This window comes from Haematobia irritans, chromosome 3 (genome assembly GCF_050003625.1).
Source record: "Haematobia irritans isolate KBUSLIRL chromosome 3, ASM5000362v1, whole genome shotgun sequence".
Classification (NCBI taxonomy): domain Eukaryota; kingdom Metazoa; phylum Arthropoda; class Insecta; order Diptera; family Muscidae; genus Haematobia; species Haematobia irritans.
In genome coordinates, this window is record NC_134399.1 from 212411720 (window position 1) to 212435684 (window position 23965).

Here is a 23965-nt window from a genome sequence, read left to right on the forward strand (position 1 = left end):
AAATTTTCTATAGAAATAAAATTTTGGCCAAATTTTCTAATAAAAAAATCTATTACTATAAAATGTTGGCAAAATTTTCTATAGAAATAAAATTTTGGCCAAATTTTCTATAGAAATAAAATTTTGACCAAATTTTCTAATAAAAAAATCTATTACTATAAAATTTTGGCAAAATTTTCTATAGAAATAAAATTTTGACTTAAATTTTTATAGAAATAAAATTATCAATAGAAATAAAATTTTGAAAAAATTTTTGTGTAACAAACAAAATTTTGCAAAATTTTCTATAGAAATAAAATTTTGCAAAATATTCTATAGAAACAAAATTTTGACACAACTTTCTACAGTCATAAAATTTTGACAAAATTTCCTATAGAAATAAAATTTTGACTAAATTTTCTATAGAAAAAAATATTTCTATAGTAATAACATTTTGAATAAATTTTTTATAGAAATAAAATTTTGACAAAATTTGCTATAGAAATAAAATGTTGACAAAATTTTTTATAGAAATAACATTTTGACAAAATTTTCTATAAAAAACAACTTTGAAAACACTTTCTGTCAATATTCCACATATGTATATGGCCTTAAAATAAAATTAAAAAAAAATAATAATTTCGATTGTTCGAAATATTTGAAATAAATTGATATGGGCATTAAAATGGATCGATCCAGCCCATCTGCTAGTCTAACATTCTAGGAAACATAAAAAGATAGCCGTAATTTGAAGTTGATTTTCATTTACAATCATGCTGTACATCGATCGAATGAATAACGCAATGGAAACTAATTTGCGTAAAAACTTGCTTAGTTACAAAAATGTGAAGTGTTTTAAAAAATTTGGTTTAGCCGGAGTCGGAGTCGAGCAAAATTTTTACGACTCCGACTCCAACAAAATCTTCAGACTCCGACTCCAAGACTCCGACTCCGACTCCGGCTCCACAGCCCTGGTCATGGCGAAATTAGTTTGAGAGTCACTCGGTGAGCATTGATAGGGAGAAGAGAGTGTAACACACTATGCAATTCAACAGCAGTTAATGGCATACTTTGTTAATGTAACATAATTGTTATCGTATGTACTGTGATAATCTGAACCAATTATACTAGTGGACTGTAGTGTGCATGGCTGGTCACTGGAAACAATTTTGAGCGGCAAGGAACTTCAATTAATGAGGAGTCATCTCAAAAGTGCAACACTGAGCATTTTATATTAAAAACTCATACAGAGAGATGTTATTATGCTATTGGCACGTAGAAGACAATAAAGAGTGTATGGGAGAAATAGTTTATCATAATTGACTGAATAGGCTAAGTGAACCTGAATTAAATCGGGCTGCCACTTTAACCTAACCTATAGGAAAAAGAGTTGACAATAAGTTTTATTGAGTAAGTTTATGTGCTCACCGTTCTATGTTCTGAATATAAGTAATCAAGTTATAATTCATTCACCACGAAATGTCTTAGAACTAAATTAATAATTCACCATATAAAACATTGATTATTAAACTACAAAATTCAAAATTTATTCAATTAATTCAAAGCAGACATTTAAGATAAATCTAAACCGACGAATTTAGACCGTAATAGATAGGTAGGGTGGGAAATTGATTTTTTTAATTGTAAACATTATCAGATATTTCTATTTCCGTACAAAATATACGTTTTACGAATTTTAACTTATTTAATTTAAGAGCATTAGAAAGTAAAAAAAAAAAACAAATATTAATCATCGAATACACAGAGAGAATACAGAATGTTTGTGATCACCAAATTTATTGGCAACCTCGTTTTAGCAGTTGCAGCAACTATCTGCTGCCATTATGGGAAATCCAACTAATGATAAAATCATTTTAATTAGATTTTAGTATACTCTAAATAGTGATCAGGGTATAATAACTTCGATCTGCTTAAAAAATGTGCCTACCAGAAATATTGATTTTGGATCCCACACCCAGAGAAGGAATATGATCACCTCAAACATGTTTTAAGAGTAAAATGTTATTTTTGGGTGGTGACCATGTAACATGGTTTTCGCAACCATGTTATATTCTCGGAAATCATGTATCTGATTTCGGCACGCAAGTTATATTTGACGAGAAAATAACATTTTAGTGACAAACATGTTACATGGTCACCATACAAAAATAAAATTTTGCTCTTGAAACATGTTTGAGGTGATCATATTTCTTCTCTACGTGTGTCATCAAACCCCTGAAATTTTCAAAGGAAACTATTATAAAGGGTGATTTGTTAAGAGCTTGATAACTTTTTTTAAAAAAAAAACGCATAAAATTTGCAAAATCTCATCGGTTCTTTATTTGAAACGTTAGATTGGTCCATGACATTTACTTTTTGAAGATAATTTCATTTAAATGTTGACCGCGACTGCGTCTTAGGTGGTCCATTCGGAAAGTCCAATTTTGGGCAACTTTTTCGAGCATTTCGGCCGGAATAGCCCGAATTTCTTCGGAAATGTTGTCTTCCAAAGCTGGAATAGTTGCTGGCTTATTTCTGTAGACTTTAGACTTGACGTAGCCCCACAAAAAATAGTCTAAAGGCGTCAAATCGCATGATCTTGGTGGCCAACTTACCGGTCCATTTCTTGAGATGAATTGTTCTCCGAAGTTTTCCCTCAAAATGGCCATAGAATCGCGAGCTGTGTGGCATGTAGCGCCATCTTGTTGAAACCACATGTCAACCAAGTTCAGTTCTTCCATTTTTGGCAACAAAAAGTTTGTTAGCATCGAACGATAGCGATCGCCATTCACCGTAACGTTGCGTCCAACAGCATCTTTGAAAAAATACGGTCCAATGATTCCACCAGCGTACAAACCACACCAAACAGTGCATTTTTCGGGATGCATGGGCAGTTCTTGAACGGCTTCTGGTTGCTCTTCACTCCAAATGCGGCAATTTTGCTTATTTACGTAGCCATTCAACCAGAAATGAGCCTCATCGCTGAACAAAATTTGTCGATAAAAAAGCGGATTTTCTGCCAACTTTTCTAGGGCCCATTCACTGAAAATTCGACGTTGTGGCAGATCGTTCGGCTATTCATGATGAAATGTCAAAGCATACTGAGCATCTTTCTCTTTGACACCATGTCTGAAATCCCACGTGATCTGTCAAATACTAATGCATGAAAATCCTAACTTCAAAAGAATCACCCTTTATTTGATTCATGGTGGTGGGTATTTAATATTCGGCCCGGCCGAACTTACTGCTGTATATACTTGTTTAAAAAGGAGTTTGCATTTTTTTCGGCAAAATTTAAATAATTTGCACTATTTTATTAATTCTTAATACGTTTTTAAACTTTTTGGAACAATAAAATTTTAAATTTCCCTTTAAAAAAATGAAAAAGGAGTTTTTAAAAAATTGACTCAAATAAACTTCCTGTGCAGTTAAAATAGGGAGGACATCTTGGGGAGGACATTTTTGGAAGTGTTTTTAAAGTTGTGCCTTTAGAAGAACATCCAACTTTTTTGCTGGGATATAGTTCTAATATATACAGTGCTGTTCAAAACATTTGCAACTAGCCTTACCATGAACTTAATATACGTATATCTCCCATAATAATAATTTTATTGTTTAGCTTCCACTTAAAAATATAATGTTTGTGGAGTGGCATTTCCAAATTCTGAATTGGTAAAAATATAAAATATTGATATTTACCGAAAGGTAAAGAATCGTATGATTCGGCCTGTTCAAAACATTTGCAACTACCTAGTACCCTGTACTCAGACAGTCAACCTGCAATAAAATCCTTGGACTCTGTGTTCCTCAACTCGAAAACGGCCATCGACTGCCGCAAATCTCTCAATGAGATGGCTGAGCATCACAATATTCACCTAATATGGGTTCATGGCCACAGGAACATACTGCAGGGAACTGCAAAGCAGATGAGCTAGCAAGGCTAGAAACTACCTTACATATTCCAGGGGAACTAGAATCTGTTGGTGTGCCTCTGGCTACCTGCAAGCTCTTACTGCGTGAGAAGGCTGTTATGATGGCAAATGTTCGATTGGAGAATTGTAAGGGTTGTAACGACACCAAGCAAATATGGCCCCATTTAAACTTAAACCGCACACTAGATATGCTAGTGTTCTCGAGACGCCAGATATCACTCCTGATATCTGCTATAACTGGTCGCTGCCTGATAGGCGATTTTGCAAAGACTATTGGTGCGAAGTATAATGACTATTGTATGAGCTGTCATGATGCGGAGGAAAAGGAATCAATAAAACACCTCTTGTGTGAGTGTCCTGCATTTTGTGTAAGGCGTAAGCAAATGTTAGGGGCATATAGCTTCAGATTACTGGCGGACCTGGAAAACGTTTAATTAAGCAGTCTGCTAATGTTTTTGGAACAATCTGGGTGGTTCAACAGAAGAAGATAATAGAGAAGGTTAAAACTAGAAGTGCCCATATGTAATAGGTACTTTTAGTTAATGTGGTATCACAATGGAGCCTGAATCTTAATCGGGCTGCCACTTTAACCTAACCTAGTACCCTGTAATATTTTCTTCTTTAAGGGCATTATTTTCGGTATTTTTTACTTCAAATAGGTCGAAAATGGCACTATAGGAATATCGTTAAGTTCATTGCCTAATTTGGCCATAAACTGATCTCCATAAGACTTTATGCTCTATTTTTGGAATAATTCGATGTTTTTTTTAATAATTTTTAAGACTTCCCTTAGCCACTAGTTTACGGCCATTGATTGGTATCATAACAGGACACAACACACTTGGGAAACACATGGTAAGAATAGGACTTAAAGACGATGATATCTGTAGATGGTGCCTGGACCCGGAAGTTATGGAGGACTCGTACCACTTCCTGTGTCAGTGCCCAGCTTCATCCTTTAGAAGAAACAAGATACTGGGCTCCTTTTTCTTTCAGACTCTCACTGATCTACGGGAGTGCAGCTTAAGAAACATACTTGCCTTCATCAGGGCCTCTGGTTGGTCATTCTGAGATTTCTTTCAAAGAGAACGAGCAGATGGAAGTTTCTGGGACAAAGCGGCCGCCTCGGAAGAAGAAAGATTGAAAAATCACATTGAGGGATCACAATGGACCTATACTGGTCTAAGTGAGCATCAATACAAGACATTGATGTCACCCTCTACAACCTAATCTAACCTAGCCACTAGTTCGATACCCCGAGGACACCATCGCATGGTGAGATATTCGTTCCCAAACGGGGACACTAACTCAATAAGAAGAGAATACTACCTATGAAGATTTTACTTTCCATGGCGAAAGTACATCGGTACATTTTCGTTAGAAAATGTTTGCTGGGATCCACATTCAATATGAAATAGAAATGAATTGCATATGTGTATGCCTCTGGTGTGTATAACTGAGTATGTTTGTACGATATCGATTTAATTGAATTACTTTAGAATTGTCAAGAGACGTGACCGGAATACAAATGACAATAATATCGGTTGCCTTTCTTGTACTCTTCAATAAATTATTGCAGAAAATTATAAAAAATCGATTTAATTTACCCTTCACTGTTGTTGAATATAGCATAGTAACATAACAAAAATTTTATATTATGCCATGAATTCACTAGAAAAAATGGCGATATTTTTTTAAGTAGAACAAAATAATAAATATATATAAATATTATTTCAGTCTTTTGTGGGCAAAGAAGACTAAGGCATCTGATTAATTGAGATCTATACTGAAGACTATGTCCATTAGCACAAACTAAAAATTTGCTACCCAGGTTTGATATTCTTTAAGCCAAAAAAAGAAATAAAATTTAACCAGCTTTGCAAAATGCAGATATAATATTGAAAAATATTTACCTATGGAAATATGTCAGACCTTTGATAAATATACGTCCATTATTAACATGTGTTCTTAACTGCTCCGTATACAGATAATGCCCGCATTGTAACCGACATCATCATCCATCCAATGGTGTATGACATATTGGCTAATTGAAAAACAAACAACATTTCTTCATTATTGAAGGCTTTTAATGTACACTACACGGATTAATGTAAATGAATTAACAAGGTAATATTATCACGAGTCCACATATATACACATTAGAGTGGTCCTTAGGTTAGGTTATGGTGGAATAAAATATTGACAACATTTTTAATAAAAATAAAATTTTGACAAAATTTTCCTATAGAAATAAAATTTTGACAAACATTTTTATAGAAATACAATTTTGACGAAATTTTCTAAAGAAATAAAAATGTGATGAAAGTTTTTTTAGAAATAAAACTTTGACAACAATTTCTATAGAAATAAAATTTTCTATTGAAATACAATTTTGACAACATTTTCTAAATAAAAAATTTTGACTAAACTGTGTATAGATATAAAATTTTGACCAAATTTTCCATTCGTTTTGTTTTGGTTGGTTTTGTTCTTTAAGCATTCCGAAAAAAGGTTTTGTATGATAGCCGGCTTATGTCGAAATAAATTCGAAACAAGAAAAAGAGATATGTTTGTTTCGAATTTATTTCGGCATATGCCGGCTATCATACAAAACCTTTTTTCGGAAGGTTCAAGTGTGGTTCATTGTTGGGTTTAATGAACTGCCTGAATTTATTCTGATAATTGGTTGATAGTTTTGCTACAAGTAGAGGATGCTGATGAGGAATGTGGTAATTCCGAAACAGCTGTACATCCAACCATCTTGCAGTCTATAGGGCTTTGCCCAAATAAATTTGACAAACATTCTTTTCCTCTGCTGGTTAAGCTACACTTGTAGTTTAGTCAATGTATGGTTTTAAGCTGAAATAAAGAAATAAAATTTTGACAAAATTTTCTATAGAAATGTAATTTTCAAAAAATTTTCTATAAAAATATAATTTTCAAAAAATGTTCTATAGGAATAAAGTGTTTACAAAATTTTCTAAATAAAAAATTTTTGACTAATATGTGTATAGATATAAAATTTTAACAAAATGTTCTATAGAAATAAAATTTTAACAAAATGTTCTATGGAAATAAAATTTTAACAAAATGTTCTATGGAAATAAAATTTTGACAAAAATTTTCTAAAGAAATGAAATTTTGTCCAAATTTTCTATAGCAATAAAATTTTGACTAAATTTTGGCAAAATTTTCTATAGCAATAAAATTTTGACAAAATATTCTATAAAAATAAAATTTTAACAAAGTTTTCTATAAAAACAAAATTTTGACGTAATTCTCATCACAAATATAATTCTGACAACATTTTCTATAGAAATAAAATTTTTACAAAATGCTGAATAGAAATAAAATTGTTAAAAAATTTTCTATGGAAAAAAAATTGTGAAAAAAATTTTCTATATAAAAATTTTGAAAAACGTTCTACAGAAATAAATTTTTGACAAAATTTTTGGCAAAATTTTCTGTAGAAATATAATTTTCAAAAAATTTTCTATAGAATAAAATTTTGACAAAATTTTCTGTAGAAATAAAGTTTTCAAAAAATGTCCTATAGAAATAAAATTTTAACATCATTTTCTATAAAAATAAAACTTGAAAAAATTTTCTCTTGAAATACAATTTTGACAAAATTTTCTCTTGAAATACAATTTTGACAAAATTTTCTCTTGAAATACAATTTTGACAAAATTTTCTCTTGAAATAAAATTTTGACAAAATTTTCTACAGAGATAATATTTGGACAAAAATTTATAAAAAAACAAAATTTTTACATAGAATTTTTTTTTTCAAAATTTTATTTCTTAAAAAAAAATTTCAAAAATTTTGACAAAATTTTCTAAGGAAATGAAATTTTGCCAAATTTTCTATAGGAAAAAAATTCTGCCTAAATTTTCTACAGAAATAAAATTTTGAAAAAATTGAAATAAAATTTTCACACAATTTTCTATAGAATTAAAATTTTGACAGAATTTTCTATAGAAATATAATTTTCCAAAAAATTTCTACAGGAATAAAATTTTGACGAAACTGTGTACAGACATAAAATTTTAACAAAATTTTCTATAGAAATAAAATGTTAACAAAATGTTCTATAGAAATAAAATTAAAAAATAAAAAATGTTCTATGGAAATAAAATTTTAACAAAGTTTTCTAAAGAAATGAAATTTTGTCAAAAATTTCTATAGCAGTAAAATTTTGACTAAAATTTGTCAAAATGTTCTATACCAATAACATTTTGACAAAATAATCTATGGAAATAAAATTTTGGCAAAATTTTCTGTAGAAATATAATTTTCAAAAAATTTTTTATAGAATAAAATTTTGACAAAATTTTCTGAAGAAATAAAGTTTTCTCAACACTTTTTCTTTATTTCCTATAGTAGTAAGATTTTAACATCATTTTTACAGAAAAAAATAAAACTTTGACAAAATTTTCTGTAGAAATACAATTTTGACAAAATTTTCTCTTGAAATAAAATTTTTACAAAATTTTCTACAGAAGTAAAATTTAGACAAAAATTTCTATAAAAATAAAATTTTAAAAAAATTTTTTTATGGATATAAAATTTTGACAAAATTCTCTATAGAAATAAAATTTTGACCAAATTTTCTATGGAAATAAAATTTTGACAAAGTTTTCGACAGCAGCAAAATTTTGCAAAAATTTCTGTAGAAATAAAATTATGCAAAAGTTTTCTATAGAAATAAAATTTTGACAAAAATTTCTATAGAAATAAAATATGGACAAAATTTTCTAACGAAATAAAATTTGGACAAAAATTTCTATAAAAAATAACTATTGACTAAATTTTTATAAAAGTTTTCGACAGCAGCAAAATTTTGCAAAAATTTCTGTAGAAATAAAATTATGCAAAAGTTTTCTATAGAAATAAAATTTTGACAAAAAATTCTATAGAAATAAAATATGGACAAAATTTTCTAACGAAATAAAATTTGGACAAAAATTTCTATAAAAATAACTATTGACTAAATTTTTATAAAACTTAAATGTTGACAAAATTTCTTAAGAAATAAAATTTTGACAAAAATTTCTATAGAAAAAAAGCTTTGCCAAAATTATCTATAGAAATAAAACTTTGACAACATTTTCTATGGAAATAAAATTTTAACAAAATGTTCTATAGAAATACAATTTTAACAAAATGTTCTATAGAAATAAAATTTTCTAAAGAAATTAAATTTTGACAAAATTTCAACTAAATTTTGGCAAACATTTTCTATGGAAATAAAATTTTGGAAAAGTTTTCTGTAGAAATATAATTTTCAAAAAATTGTCTTTAGATTAAAATTTTTTGTAGAAATAAAGTTTTGAGAAAATTTCCTATAGAAATAAAATTTTAACATCAAAAAAATGAAACTTTGACAAAATTTTCTAGAGAAATACAATTTTGACAAAATTTTCTCTTGAAATAAATTTTTTACAAAATTTTCTACAGAAATAAAATTTGGAAAAAAATTTCTATAAAAATAAAATTTTGAAAAATTTTTTATAGATATGAAAGAATTAAAATTTGGACAAAAATTTCTATAAAAATAAAATTTTAAAAAATTTTTTTATAGATATAAAATTTTGATAAAATTTTCTATAGAAATAAAATTTGGGCAAAATTTTCTACAGTAATAAAATTTTGCAAAAATTTCTATAGAAATAAAATTATGCAAAAATTTTCTATAGAAATAAAATTTGGACAACAATTTCTATAGAAATAAAATACGGACAAAATTTTCTACAGAAATAAAATGTGGACAAAAATTTCTATAAAAATGAACTATTGACTAATTTTTTTATAAAACTTAAATGTTGACAACATTTTTAAGAAATAAAATTTTGAAAAAAAAAAATCTTATAGAAATAAAATTTTGAGAAAATAAAATACTTTTGTTTGGTAGTTTGTTTTGGTTGGTTATTTTTTGGTAAAATTGTCTTCGAATTGTGATAGATTAATTTGGGCTCGAGTGACAATTTGCCAGAGTATTGTGTCCTGTTATGTACCTATCAACAACCTCACTTATATGCATCGTCATTAGAAGTTTAGATTTCTTACTATTTTACTAGTCCCATATCAGATTTGTTTGCTTGCAGATCTCAGAAAAAGCCCAACGTCGCTTCAATAAGTCGTCATATATTAATTCGGTAAATGAACAACGAAAGCGAAGTCATAACATTCGAAATGACGTTATTTGTGCCGCTTACGCCTTCCTTGACTCTTTTTAAATTTTATTTATATAGAAAATTTTGTCAAAATTTAATTTCTAGAGAAATTGTGGCAAAATTTAATTTCTATAGAATTTGTGACAAAATTTTGTCAAATTTCATTTCCATAGAATTATTATGTAAAAATTTTACTTCTATAGAAATTTTTGTCAAAAATTTTATTTCTATAGAATTATTTTGTAAAAATTTTACTTCTGTACAAATTTTTTGTCAAAAATTTTACTTCTGTAGAAAATTTTGTCAACATTTTATTTCTATTTATTTTACTTTGTCGAAATTACATTTTTATTGAAAAATTTTATCAAAATTGTATTCCTTGTATAATTTTGTCAAGATTTTAGTTCCATATTTAGAAAATTGTGGCAAAATTTTATTTCGATCGAAAATTTAGTCAAAATTTTAATTCGATCGAAAATTTTTGTCAAAATTTTATTTCTATCGAAAATTTTTGTCAAAATTTTATTTCTATCGAAAATTTTGCCAACAATTCATTTCTATGGAAAATGTGTAAAAATTTTATTTCTTTCGGAAAATTTTGTTAATGGCCTGTTCCTGTATATCGAACGAAAGCTTTCTTTCGTATTCCAAACGAAAGAAAATTGATTTTTGTTCTTCTATTTCGAAAGGCAAGTCACTTCATATTTTGTTGTCGAGCAATAAACGAACATATACAATAAGTGTCAAGAAAAAAGTAAAAACATTGTTAACATTTGAATGAACTCTCAGGCGAAAAATTTGAAAATACTCATTTTTGATATTCAATGTATTCTCATACAACCGAAACGAACTTTCAAAAATATAAAAACTCAAATTCATTCGAATTCGAGTGACTGTATTTCTTTCGAATGGGTTTTCGTTCGATATACAGGAACAGCGCATAAAATTTTTTATGTCGATCCAAAATTTTGTCAAAATTTTATTTCCATAAAAATTGTGCAAAATTTTATTTCTATTGAAATTTTTGTCAAAATTTTATTTCTGTAGAAATTTTTATTGCGATCGAAAATTTTGTCATAATTCTATTTCGATCGAAAATTTTGTCAGGATTTTATTTTTATAGAAACTTTTGCTAAAATTTAATTTTTATAAAAAATTTTGTCAAAATTTTATTTCTATAGAAAATTTTGTCAAAATTCTATTTCTATCGAAAAGTTGGCCAAAAATTTTATTTTTATAGAAAATTTTGAAAAAATTTAATTTCTATAGAAATTGTGGCACAATTTAATTTCTATAGAATTTGTGGCAAAAATTTATTTATATAGAAAATTTTGATTTCTATTGAATTATTATGTAAAAATTTTACTTCTATACAAATTTTTGTCAAAATTTGTATTTCTATAGAACTATTTTGTCAAAATTTTACTTCTGTAGAAATTTTTGTTAAAATGTTATTTCTATCGCAAATTTTGTCAAGATTTGATTTCTATAGAAAATTTTGGCAAACATTTTTTTTTATAGAAAATATATCAAATAATTATTTCTATCGGAAATGTTTGTTAAAAATGTTTATGTCAAATTGCAAATGGGCCATATCGGTCCACTTTTACGTATAGCCCCCATATAAACGGACCCCCAAATTTGGTTTGTGATTGCTCTAAGAGAAGCAAATTTCATCCGATCCGGCTGAAATTTGGTACATGGTGTTAAGATATGGTCTCTAATAACCATGCAAAAACTGGTCCATATCGGTCCACTTTTACGTATAGCCCCCATATAAACGGACCCCCAAATTTGGCTTGCGATTGCTCTAAGAGAAGCAAATTTCATCCGATCCGGCTGAAATTTGGTACATGGTGTTAAGATATGGTCTCTAATAACCATGCAAAAACTGGTCCATATCGCTCCACTTTTACGTATAGCCCCCATATAAATGGACCCCCAAATTTGGCTTGCGATTGCTCTAAAAGAAGCAAATTTCATCCGATCAGGCTTAAATTTGGTACATGGTGTTAATATATGGTATTTAACAATCATGCAAAAATTGGTCCATATCGCTCCACTTTTACGTATAGCCCCCATATAAACGGACCCCCAGATTTGGTTTGCGGATCCTCTAAGAGAAGAAAATTTCATCCGATCCGGCTGAAATTTGGTACATGATATTAGTATATAGTATCTAAGAATCATTCAAAAATTGGTCCATATCAGTCCATAATTATATATAGCCCCTATATAAACCGATCTCCAGATTTGAACTCCGGAGCCACTTAGACGAGCAAAATTCATCCGATCCGGTTGAAATTTGCAACGTGGTGTTAATATATCGGTCTATAGTTATATATAGCCGATCCCCAATCACACAAAAATTGGTCCATATCGGTTCATAATCATGCTTGCCACTCGAGCAAAATTTGTCGAAATTTTATTCCTATAGAAAATTTTGTAAAATTTTATTTCTATAGAAAATTTTGGCAAAATTTTATTTCTGTAGAAAATGTTGTCAAAATTTTAAATCTTTTGAAAATTTTGTAAAAATTTTATTTCTATAGAAAATTTTGTCAAAATGTTATTTCTATAGAAAATTTTGTTAAAATCGTATTTCTATAGAAAATTTTGTCCAAATTTTACTTCTATAGAAAATGTTGTCAAAATTTTATTTTGTCAAAATTTTATTTCTATAGAAAATTTTGTCAAACTAATTTATACACGTATTTAATCTGTCATTTTAAGTTTAATATATACCACGTATGGACTACGTGGTATATATTACGGTATTAGGAAGTTTTAAGATACCTTGTCATCGGGAAAAGTTACCGCAACCCAAGTAAATCGATTGTGGATGACAGTCTTCAGTAGAAGTTTCTACGCAATCCATGGTGGAGGGTACATAAGCTTCGGCCTGGCCGAACTTACGGCCGTATATACTTGTTTTTTTTTTTTAATTTTATTTATTTGTGAAGTCTTTCTTTGTTGCACCGAAAACAAATCCGTGGTTAAACTAACGCTAAATTTAATTTATTTTTATTGCAAAAAAAAAAATGATCTGTTAGTAGTTAAAATTTATTACTTTTTTCTATATTTGCCTCAGCCTAATAAAAGTTTCTTTCTTTAAGTATGTCTCAAACATTTTATGAACTAAACGTTGGTATAAAGTTCAAAGATCGTAGACAAAAATTCCATATGAACTAAAGCAAAAAATAATTTTCGTACGATTCCCAAAAATATTAAGAATGAACTACAGTCTGCTTAAAATGTCCATGATTTGTCGCCAATGTTTTTTGTTTACTTTTACTTTATTTCTTCTTGTATGATAGGGTGAAATTTCGTGAGGCTCATTTTTGCTATAAAACAGTTTACGTTTTTTCTGTATGAACAGGAATAGATTTTAAATATATCAAAACATTAAAAATTAACAAAATTTCAGACTTAAAAAGTAAATCGAGCAGTTTGGAGACAATTGTTAAATCACTAATCATAAATTCGGATATATTTTCTCTAAAAGGCATTATGTGATAAGAAAGGGCCACTTTTTCTTTGGGTGTAGACATGACAATCTTAGTCTCCATATGTCACTGTGCTTCGCTTGCTCATTGAAATCCTAAAAAAATGTTTTTGCTTTCTCCTCTTCTTTCTCCTTTAACTATTTCCACCAAGCTAAAAATCGTTTAAAAATTGGAGTTGTCGTTAACACGTTTTTAAAGAATCTGATGGCATATGAAGAACAAAATCAGTAAATACTTATAAATTTAAATTTGTCTCCTAGAAACATATATTCAAAACGCAAATTTAAATGTGTCTTAAATATATCCTTGCTTCAGTTCTCTTCTTCTTTGACTCGGAAAAATACCAAAGTATTAGTGTAATGATAAATTTTACCCCTTCAGACCAATCTGAAGATGTTAGACAGTGAAAAAAAAAAAAACAAAATTTGCGTCAGCTTGTTAAACGAGTGTTTTCAAAAGGATAATAGCTAAAAAAAATCAACTTTTAAAATAAGGACATTTGACTGGGAAACTCCTAACTGGAAAAAATTAATAAACCACCTTTCAAATAATATTTCATAGTGATGGGCATTAAAATACAGCCCATTTCTAGTCTAACCTTAGAAAGCATAGAATAATCTCCATCATTGGAAGTTGCAACACAATTACAGTCACACAGTTCATTGACGGATTGAAGAACTTAATGGAATCTAATTTGCGTAAATATTTGTTTAGTTATAAAAATATGAAGTGTTTTTAAAATATTGATTTGGTCAAGCAAAATTTTTACGATTTCGATTCCAGTAAAATCTTAAAACTCCGACTTCACAGCCTTCTTGAAAACTATAGAATTTTTCCCTGAAGACAAGCAAATTTATTACACACCCAAATAACCATTAAAAAATTACACTAGTTTACAAAACAAAAACTTCATGTAAACTTGATGAGAGGCCACTTTGATCTGCTGAATTCCAAGAAAATTTAAAAAAAAATGTATGGAACAGTTTTTGAGATAACCCGTTATTTTTAGTTTTTCGCTCTTTTCCGCCAGAAAATTATGAACCATTTTTAAATATTTAAACATTTTTTTTTTCGAATTCAGCAGATCAATATACATCAGTTTACATTATCGGTGTAAACTAGTGTTATTAAAGTATTCGGAATAGATATTTTCAAATCATTTAATGACATTTCGAAGGAACTTGAATGGTTATCCACAACAAATGACATTGAGCTAATCCTTTTCACATAGATTTCGGTCATTATTCAGTCAGTAGAATCCTTAAGCAACCACAAAACATAACCACTAAGCAAATATCATACCATACAAGTTTATTCAAATGTGGATTTTATAACTGACCATAATCACTGAATATGCAATTGTTAACACAAACACAGATTACACATATCCATATGTGTGTAGACTTGTTGTTGTGTTAACACAATAAAACTCACTTTCAACCAAACTTCCTCCCATACAAGTATGTGCGTGAGTATGAGTTCTTGGGGGATTTCTCATTAGAGAAACTCACAACACACATTCTCCTTCTCTTTGTTTGCCATTTCGTGTATATGCGTTTAAAGTACACAGTAGCACACGGTGACAAGTTTCGTATGCGTGAACTTAAATATTTTAGATAACAACTCGATTGCTTCATCGTTGTGAGTGAGAGAGAGCGGAATGGGTTTTTGTTTTCCCTCGACACGATTATATTGGCATAGGTGGGTGGTGGTGGATGAGTGTGAATAGTAAAATACCTTCGTCACTTTGGTTAGTTGCTGTTGTTGTTGTGGTTATCTGTTGCCATTGTTGTTGAATACTGATGGAGCTCGTATGATAAAAGTGCTAACAACAGTAGTTACTACTGTGACAGTAACACAGTGCCACAATAACATACGAAAGACAACATCGCCATTGGCAGCAACAACAAAAATAATAGCTTCTTCCCCCCTCCATAACATAGCAACAGCTAATGTGGGTATATGCCGAAAAAGATGTGAGTGAAAGAATGCGTATGTAAGTGCGTTTGAGTGTGTGTTTCACCAGCAACTGTATGCCACAGTTAAATGTTAACTTTATTGGCTTAAAGTACATTGCGTGTTCCGAATTTTTAAATAAAAATGCAACAATACCGGCAACTAACAATGACAACATGCAGCACACACATACACAAGCTCGTTTATGTGGAATACGATTATGTTACATCCCTGCAAACATTTGTTAGAGACGTTGCCAGTACAGTGGTTTACTAAACAGAAACAAGTATTTATATACGGCCGTAAGTTCGGCCAGGCCGAATCTTATGTACCCTCCACCATGGATTGCGTAGGAACTTCTACTAAAGGCTGTCATCCACAATCGAATTACTTGGGTTGCGATAACACTTAACACTGTCTTCTAAATTGTAAGTTAGTTCATAAGGGGTATATATTAAACAAAAAAAAAGGCCGATTAAATACGTATATAATTCAGTTTGACAAAATTTTCTATAGAAATAAAATTTTGACAAAATTTTCTATAGAAATAAAAACTTGACAAAATTGTCTATAGAAATAAAATGTTGACAAAATTTTCTACAGAAATAAATTTTTTACAAAATTTTCTATAGAAATAAAATTTTGACAAAATTTTCAATGGAAATAAAATGTTGACAAACATTGCTATAGAAATAAACTTTTTACAAAACTTTCTATAGAAATGAAATTTTGACAAAACTTTCTATAGTAATAAAATTTGACAATTTTTACATGGCTGTTAGAGGCCATATACTAACGAAATGTACCAAATTTCAACCGCATCGGATGACTTTTGCTCCTCCAAGAGGCTCCGGAGGTCAAATCTGGGGATCGGTTTATATGGGAGCTATATATAATTATGGACCGATATGGACCAATTTTTGCATGGTTGTTAGAGACCATATACTAACACCACGTACTAAATTTCAATTGGATCGGATGAATTTTGCTCATCCAAGAGGCTCCAGAGTTCAAATCTGGGGATCGGTTTATATGGGAGCTATATATAATTATGGACCGATATGGACCAATTTTTGCATGCTTGTTAGAGACCGTATACTAACACCAGGTACCCAATTTCAAACGGATCGGATGAATTTTGCCCCTCCAAGAGGCTCCGGAGGTCAAATCTGAGGATCGGTTTATATGGGAGCTATATATAATTATGGACCGATATGGACCAGTTTTTGCATGGTTGTTAGAGACCATATACTAACACCACGTACCAAATTTCAATCGGGTAGGATGAAGTTTGCTCCTCCCAATGGCTCCGGAGGTCAAATCTGGGGATCGGTTTATATGGGAGCTATATATATTTATGGACCGATATGGACCAATTTTTGCATGGTTGTTAGAGACCGTATACTAACATCAGGTACCAAATTTCAACCGGATCGGATGAATTTTGCCTCTCCAAGAGGCTCCGGAGGTCAAATCTGGGGATCGGTTTATATGGGGGCTATATATAATTATGGACCGATATGGACCAATTTTTGCATGGTTGTTAGAGACCGTATACTTAGACCACGTACCAAATTTCAACCGGATCGGATGAATTTTGCTGCTCCGGAAGGCTCCGCAAGCCAAATTTGGGGATCGGTTTATATGGGGGCTATACGTAAACGTGGGCCGATATAGCCCATTTTCAACACCATCCGACCTACATCAATAACAACTACTTGTGCCAAGTTTCAAGTCGATAGCTAGTTTCGTTCGGAAGTTAGCGTGATTTCCACAGACGGACGGACAGCCGGACAGACGGACAGACGGACGGACGGACGGACGGACATGCTTAGATCGACTCAGAATTTCACCACGACCCAGAATATATATACTTTATGGGGTCTTAGAGCAATATTTCGATGTGTTACAAACGGAATGACAAAGTTAATATACCCCATCCTATGGTGAAGGGTATAAAAAGGTGAAAAAAACGGTTTTATTTTTTTTTCAGCAGACTATTGAAACATAAGTTTTTGCGGGAAAGACATATTTTGATTTTTTAATTTTATATATTGGCAAGCAAACGTTATCAATTAGAAATCAATGGATGCAATAGAAAATTTTAATTAAATAAAATACTAAAGTCAATCAAGAATATTTTTAATTTCTGATTAATACCGTGACTGACACTATTTCATGATTGAAAACTAATCTCATTCATGATTAAAAAACTAATCTCATTCAATAAAGTTTAAAATCCCATTAGTCTTTTGGATGCACTTAAAAATTTTTTAAAGTGAATTTCGTCTTTTCAATGATTTAGTAATCCGTAACCCGGCCCGCTTCGCTGCGCCTTCCGAAGCGTATTTGTAGGAACATTTTGCGTTAACTTAGTCAACCATATCCTTCGTGCTGAAAACAAATTTGAAAAGATTTGAATTCTTTCAAACAAATCGGACTACTTGCTTTTTCGTTTATAGGCATAAATACGGCGGATATGCATATGTAAAACGGTTCGTCTTAAAAAATGTCCTCCAAATTTTTTTAAATAATTGCCCATGTTCCCAAAGCCACTTCCAGGTGAATGTGAATCAATTCCACGATTTTCGTGTCCTACAATCCACTTTCACCGGAATTTTCGTGAAATCAATTCACTTGCAAATGTCTTGGTGAAAGTTGAATTATGTCCAAGATGGGTGTATTTCCGGTTAAAAAAAGTACTCGAGTAAAAAATTTTAAATGTTTTATATTTAATACATGAGTTTTATTAAAACTGCGTCATTTTTAATTAAAAAAATAATTAATTATAATACGTCTGTTGATTCCACTTATTTTGATTTCCGCCTTAGTGAATTTTTGGGTTATTTGTGCAACCCAGCTGGTTACAGAAAAGTTCAAAAAAGGGCGTGGAATTAAGACACCAAATTTTCACGTTCGTGGAATTTACGTGAATAGTGGAAGTGGATATCGGAACATGGGTGAATGTTCTGTATTCAAGTAGCTGGACAATTTTCTATATTTCTTGTGAATTTTAAGTGTGGTTTGTCAAGGAAAAGTATCCTTCTCCTCAACAAATCTGAAAATTAAGCACAGCATTATAATGACATACAAAAGAATTAATGTTTCCCATCCAATAAATCGGAAAAAGCAAAATAAGTAAAAAATTTTACCACATTAACATTTGCTAATATGTTGGAAAATGATGCATCCTCTACGTTGGCTGGCAATTTCATGTACATTTAAGTTCTTTACTAAAAAGAAGTCTGGCAGAAGTCTGTGCAAAAATCATAAAATTATGTACCGAGTTCCCATTTACGGACAATCCTCTACTTTCAATTTAAGAAAAAAAAGGGAAAAGGGAACCCTCTACCCACCTTCGATCCACTCCACTCCGATCTGATATCGGACTATCATAGGATACATGATAGTCCGATACCATACGAAGGGCATGAAGATATTAATTTCACAACTACTCAATGGTCCCTATAAATTCTATCGAATTAAATCGACAAAGTTTATTTCAATTTTCCCCTTCCCCAACCAGATATCGAAAAATCATATACTAATTTAAAAATCATGTATAAATTTAATCACCTCCTCCCACGTTCCCTGTAAAAATCAAGTAGATCGGAGATGTTTAAATTTTGCTCCATTGTTTTAAAGGGACGTCACTTTTCCCGATACAATATCGACAAACACCGTAGTGAATAGCACCCCTAACCTTCCCTGAAAATTCTTGAAACTTTCCTTCAAGTGTGGGGCAAGGAAGGTTGTCTCTTCGTTCGTAACCTTCCCCCACTGCACGCAGAGAAGGAATATTATCACCTCAAACATGTTTTAAGAGCAACATGTTATTTTTGTATGGTGAACATGTAACATGTTTGTCACGAAAATCTTATTTTCTCGTCAAATATAACCTGCTTGCCGAAATCAGTTACAAGATTTCCGAAAAAATAACATGGTTGCGAAAACCATGTTGCATGGTCATCACCCAAAAATAACATTTTGCTCTTACAACATGGTTGCGGTGATCATATTCCTACTCTGGGTGTGCCTTTGTAAATTTCAAGAAAACTTAAGAATTGTTGTTTTTTTTTTTGCAGTTTTAGAGGAGGACCTCCTCCCCGACCTAATATCGAAAAGTGATGTGGCGTATCTTTTGTAAACGTCCCAGAAAATGTCAAGCAAATTATAAGCCTAAAGGGGCGGCCTCTCGTCCGTCCAAATATCACAAAATCAGGTATCTACTATTAATATCGTAACCTCTCCCCAGTCCTCTGTAAATTTCAAGTAACTCGGTAAAGTTTAATTGTTTCTCTGTATGTAGTTACTTAAGAGAAGCGGATGTCTCCCTATGTCCTTTTATTTTTATTAAAAAAAACAGGAACCTGATATAAATCTCATAACCTCACCCAATTTTCCGTAAACTTTCAGTTGGGGGGGGGGGCTTAGTTTTGTTTTCACTGTACTTTAAAAAAAAACTCGGGCAAAGGGGTGGTCCCCCTCCCCGACCAAATATCGAAAAATAATGTATCGGATTTTTGACTAGATGCTAACCCCAACATTCAATGAAAATTTCAAGCAAATCGCATAATTGTGTTCCAAGTTTCAAAAAGTAGGACAAGGGGGAGGTCCCCCTCCCCGTCCACATATGAAACCAAATTAATTCCATAGGCTCACCGCATGTTCTCTGTAAATCTCCGATAATTTAGAGAATTTTAGTTTTTTCACTGTACTTAAAAAAAGTCGAATAAAGGCGAGGTCCCCCTCCGCCTCCAAATATCGAAATATAAAGTAGCGAATCTTTGTCTAGATGCCAACCCCAACCTTCAATGAAAATTTCAAGCTAATCGGTCCACTTTGGTCCGACAAAGGGGAGGTCCCCCTCAGCGACCAGGTGTCAAAAAGGAGGTAGCCTATTTTCACCACATGAACGCCCCCTACCATCTCTGAAAGTTTCAAGTAAATCGGTTCAGCCGTTTCGGAGCCAACTCAGAACATACAAACAAACAAACAATCAAACAAATCTATCTAAAGGGTGATTCTTTTGAGGTGAGGATTTTCATGCATTAGTATTTGACAGATCACGTGGGATTTCAGACATGGTGTCAAAGAGAAAGATGCTCAGTATGCTTTGACATTTCATCATGAATAGACTTACTAACGAGCAACGCTTGCAAATCATTGAATTTTATTACCAAAATCAGTGTTCGGTTCGAAATGTGTTTATCGACAAATTTTGTTCAGCGATGAGGCTCATTTCTGGTTGAATGGCTACGTAAATAAGCAAAATTGCCGCATTTGGAGTGAAGAGCAACCAGAAGCCGTTCAAGAACTGCCCATGCATCCCGAAAAATGCACTGTTTGGTGTGGTTTGTACGCTGGTGGAATCATTGGACCGTATTTTTTCAAAGATGCTGTTGGACGCAACGTTACGGTGAATGGCGATCGCTATCGTTCGATGCTAACAATCTTTTTGTTGCCAAAAATGGAAGAACTGAACTTGGTTGACATGTGGTTTCAACAAGATGGCGCTACATGCCACACAGCTCGCTATTCTATGGCCATTTTGAGGGAAAACTTCGGAGAACAATTCATCTCAAGAAATGGACCGGTAAGTTGGCCACCAAGATCATGCGATTTGACGCCTTTAGACTATTTTTTGTGGGGCTACGTCAAGTCTAAAGTCTACAGAAATAAGCCAGCAACTATTCCAGCTTTGGAAGACAACATTTCCGAAGAAATTCGGGCTATTCCGGCCGAAATGCTCGAAAAAGTTGCCCAAAATTGGACTTTCCGAATGGACCACCTAAGACGCAGCCGCGGTCAACATTTAAATGAAATTATCTTCAAAAAGTAAATGTCATGGACCAATCTAACGTTTCAAATAAAGAACCGATGAGATTTTGTAAATTTTATGCGTTTATTTTAAAAAAAAAGTTATCAAGCTCTTAACAAATCACCCTTTATATATAAAATTCAATCTATGTTTGTTTGTTTGTTTGTATGTTCCGAGTTGGCTCCGAAACGGCTGAACCGATTTACTTGAAACTTTCAGAGATCGTAGGGGGAATTCATGTGGTGAAAATAGGGTACCTCATTTTTTGACACCTGGTCGCGGAGGGGGACCTTCCCTTTGTCAGACTTTTTGAAAATTGGACCAAAGTTGACCGATTTGCTTGAAATTTTCATTGAAGGTTGGAGTTGGCATCTAGACAAAGATCCGATACTTTTTATTTCGATATTTGGCGGCGGAGGGGGGCCTCCTCTTTGTTCGACTTTTTTTAAGTACAGTGAAAAAACTAAAATTCTCTAAATTATCTGAGATTTACAGAGAACATGTGGTGAGGTTATGGAATTAATATGGGGTACCCGATGATTTCATATGTGGATGGGAGGGGGACCTCCCCCTTGCCCAACTTTTTGAAACTTAGAACAAAATTATCCGATTTGCTTGAAATTTTCATTGAATGTTGGGGTTGGCATCTAGACAAAAATCCGCTACATTATTTTTCGATATTTGGTCGGGGAGGGGGACCACCCCTTTGCCCGAATTTTTTTGTTTGAAAGTACAAACAAAACTAAACTCCCCCGACTGAAATTTTACGGAAAAAATGGGTTATGAAATTTATATCAGGTTCTCGATTTTTTAATAAAAATAAAAGGGCATAGGGAGACATCCGCTTTTCTTAAGTACATACAGAGAAACAATTAAACTTTTACCGAGTTACTTGAAATTTACAGAGGACTGGGGAAAGGTTACGATATTAATAGTTGATACCTGATTTTGTGATATTTGCTTGACATTTTCTGGGACGTTTACAAAAGATACGCTACATCACTTTTCGATATTTAGTCGGGGAGGAGGTCCTCCTCTAAAACCGCAAAAAAAAACAACAATTCTTAAGTTTTCTTGAAATTTACATAGGCAGTGGGGGAAGGTTATGACGAAGAGGCAACCTTCCTTGTCCCACACTTGAAGGAAAGTTTCAAGAATTTTCAGGGAAGGTTAGGGGTGCTATTCACTACGGTGTTTGTCGATATTGTATCGGGGAAAGTGACGTCCCTTTAAAACAATAGGGCAAAATTGAAACATCGCCGATCTACTTGAAATTTACAGGGAACGTGGGAGGAGGTGATTAAATTTATACATGATTTTTAAATTAGTATATGATTTTTCGATATCTGGAAAATTGAAATAAACTTTGTCGATTTACTTCGATAGAATTTATAGGGACCATTGAATAGTTGCGAAATTAATATAGGGTACGTGATAGTCCGATATCAGGTCGGAGTGGAGCGAAGGTGGGGGGAGGGTTCCCTTTTGCCCGTTTTTTTTTTCTTAAATTGAAAGTAGAGGGTTGTCCGTAAATGGGAACTCGGTACATAATTTTATGATTTTTGCACAGGCTTCTGCCAGACTTCTTTTTAGTAAAGAACTTGAATTTACATGAAATTGGCAGCCAACGTAGAGGGTGCATAATTTTTCAACATTTTAGCAAATGTTAATGTGGTAAAATTTTTTACTATTTTTGCTTTTTCCGATTTATTGGATGGGAAATATAGTGCTTAATTTTCAGATATGTTGAGGAGAAGGATACCTTTCCTTGACAAACCACACTTAAAATTCACAAGAAATATAGAAGAAGGTATACCCTCTCCCGCCGTATTTGTACCTATAAACGAAAAATCAAGTATTCCGTTTTGTTTAAAAGAATTCAAATCTTTTCGAATTTGTTTTCAGCACGAAGGATATAGTTGACTAAGTTAACGCAAAATATTTCTCCAAATATGCTTCGGAAGGCGCAGCGAAGCGGGCCGGGTTACGCTAGTAAACAAATATAGATTGAATTTTATATATAGATTATTTATTAAATATTGAAAATTCGACTCTGGCATCTCGAGCTCATAACATGTTAATCATAAGGTCTCTACAGTTAAAAAAAAAAGTTTGCAGGGATATTTCACCTGCTGTTGTTAATGGAGTTGGTGATAACGAAGAGCATGAAGATGATATAGAGAAATAAACAAACGTCTGGTATTCTTAAATTCCTACAGTCGTATGTAATAGGATCAATTTGAAAGTGTTCCATAAGGCCTTGGGTCATTAAGGATGCTACGTACCCATGTGCATAAAGTAAATGCATAATGTATATGATAAGATAGCATTATCCTTGGCATTCTATGTCATTCCATTAAAGATGGAATGAGGAGGTAATAAATTCTCCATCCCTAAGGTGAAGTCTATTTTATCTATGTACAAGTATTTGTAATATATAAAGAAAATAGATAAATTGGTGTTGTCACATACCGATAACCTGAGAATCACATCCAGTTTCATATTAAATACATTGGACTTTCTTCCAGATTTCCAGATTTAGATATAGCTCTCATATATGTTTTGCCCGATTTATACTCATATGGCCGCTGAGGT

General features: G+C 31.8%; 1 long non-coding RNA gene across 1 annotated transcript; it reads right to left on the minus strand.

The window, feature by feature from the left end:
* Window positions 1-5493: 5493 nt before the first annotated feature.
* LOC142232355 (uncharacterized) lies at window positions 5494-6144 on the minus strand. Its single transcript, XR_012721103.1, has 2 exons — window positions 5825-6144; window positions 5494-5752 (listed from the first exon to the last, which is right to left on the minus strand). It is a non-coding gene; the product is annotated as an uncharacterized LOC142232355 (long non-coding RNA).
* Between the last annotated feature and the right edge of the window lie 17821 nt (window positions 6145-23965).